This window comes from Octopus bimaculoides, chromosome 19, assembly GCF_001194135.2.
Source record: "Octopus bimaculoides isolate UCB-OBI-ISO-001 chromosome 19, ASM119413v2, whole genome shotgun sequence".
Taxonomy (NCBI): domain Eukaryota; kingdom Metazoa; phylum Mollusca; class Cephalopoda; order Octopoda; family Octopodidae; genus Octopus; species Octopus bimaculoides.
The window spans coordinates 3035572-3037436 of NC_068999.1; the positions used below are offsets into that span (position 1 = coordinate 3035572).

The following is a 1865-nucleotide window of genomic DNA, read 5'->3' on the forward strand; positions in this document are numbered from 1 at the left end:
CCTTATTAGCACTCTGATATAGTCCAGATCTGGCTAACCACATCGAATGATAGAGAACAGTCAGTATCGTTTAAGATAAACATTTAAAAAGTACGTTATTCGATAAGTAAATCCTGAGTTTGCTTAATTGGATTTCATGCAGTTTACAGAATATACAATCAAGATACCAGAAAAAAGAATGGAGACCTATACATCTTCAAAATTTATTTTTCAAAGTATTTTCTCATCAAATTCGAATCCAACACGTGTTTCTGTTGTTAAGTGTCCTAGTCTCCGTTTATTTAGCGGTTATGTGCATTTAGTTGATTTAAATCCAATCAGTTGCAGTGCTTATTCGTCCAAGCTTTGCAGTTTTGTTCAATGTGTTACCCATAAAGGTGGGTGAAGCAAATTGAAGATTAGATATGCATTCTTAATGCATATTCAAAATGAGGGACCATAAAATACCAGGTTACAGGTAGTACTGGATTAACCATTAAGCAAAATAAGCACGTGCTTAGGGCATTAAGAGAAGGAGGGGGCACCACAGAAATGGTAAATGGTTTACGGCACAAAAGAAATCACTTTAAACTTGCTAAAATAATATTCGGAATGCCTTTATCTCTACTAAGTATAGATGCAGGTGTGATACCTAAAATTAATTTTAAGGATCTGATCGAAGACTTTGCAATTCAAAAAAGTAGGAGAAATTTTTTCAAATATAAATAAAGTGGAAGTATACAAAAATAAACATTATTTTCCTTCTTACTGTTTTGTTTCGTTTTGAAAAATAAAAATTTATTTTATGGTTTGTTATTGCTTGTAATTTGAATTACATAGTCTTTTATGGGGACACCAAAATCTTTTAAGTGCTTAGGGCCTCGATCTGTCTTAATCTGGCTCTGGGTACAGGACAGTAGAAATAGTGTTGAAATACGATATATCTATAGTTTTGGTATCACTAAATTTAGCATGACCTTTGTAGATACTAAGGAAAGAGATTATCTTATTACACTTAGATGTAGAACGAACCCTAAGGAAGTTAAGACGCGTTCACATCACTGACCACTCGTATAAGATAAAAGATTTAAAAGGAATCGAAAGAAAGAGGAAATAATTATCTTTTCATTTAGGTTAATCAGACCAGTCCACACCAATAAAGTCTTATAATGTTTTCAATATTAATTGGGAGGAATAAAGTAAATTGAAATTCCAACCATATTTTGTCTCATTTCAGAAAAACAATAAGATTTTGTCATCCTAGCAGTTGGAGTTGTGGATTAGTGCAAATTTGTTCAAAACCAACTAAAGTAAGTTTGTGATTATTTGACTAGGTAAACTTATGAGCCCTTCCATCAACGTGATTTCTAATTAAAATCTTTTATTTGGAAAATTTTTGAACGCTTTTCTAAATGTATGCGTGCATTTTATTGTTAATTCGTTTCCGTAATTTAATAAGCTGCAATTAGAGATAAGTTAAAGCAGGTTATAGAAAAAAATATGGCATCGTCTCAAGAAGAAATGGTTTAAGATATTTTGGGAACCATCTGTTTTTTTTCTTTTTTCTCAGCTGCCATATCTCATTTATCTGTATTCATAATTCTATTTTGAATCACAATTTTAATTATGAAGGCATACATATTTGAAGGCAACACTAAAAGATAAAGAGAACAGGACAGGGCAGAATTAGGACATGGCGCTTTAGGACACTGTACAGCGTGAGGGCTGTATACGACTAAATTATAGTAAATGATGAGAATGCACGAGAACTTTCGAAGTTTATGTGTATAAATAATGAATTGATCATCGATAGACCCAGGTGCCACTCGGGAATTGATGGCTTATACATACATACATACATACATACATACATACATACATACATA

General features: G+C 32.3%; 1 protein-coding gene across 1 annotated transcript in view; it reads right to left on the minus strand.

Moving 5' to 3' along the window:
* The window catches only part of LOC106876685 (uncharacterized), a 53277-nt gene that overhangs the window by 33694 nt on the left and 17718 nt on the right, over positions 1–1865 (minus strand). The gene's annotated exons all lie outside the window — the stretch shown is intronic.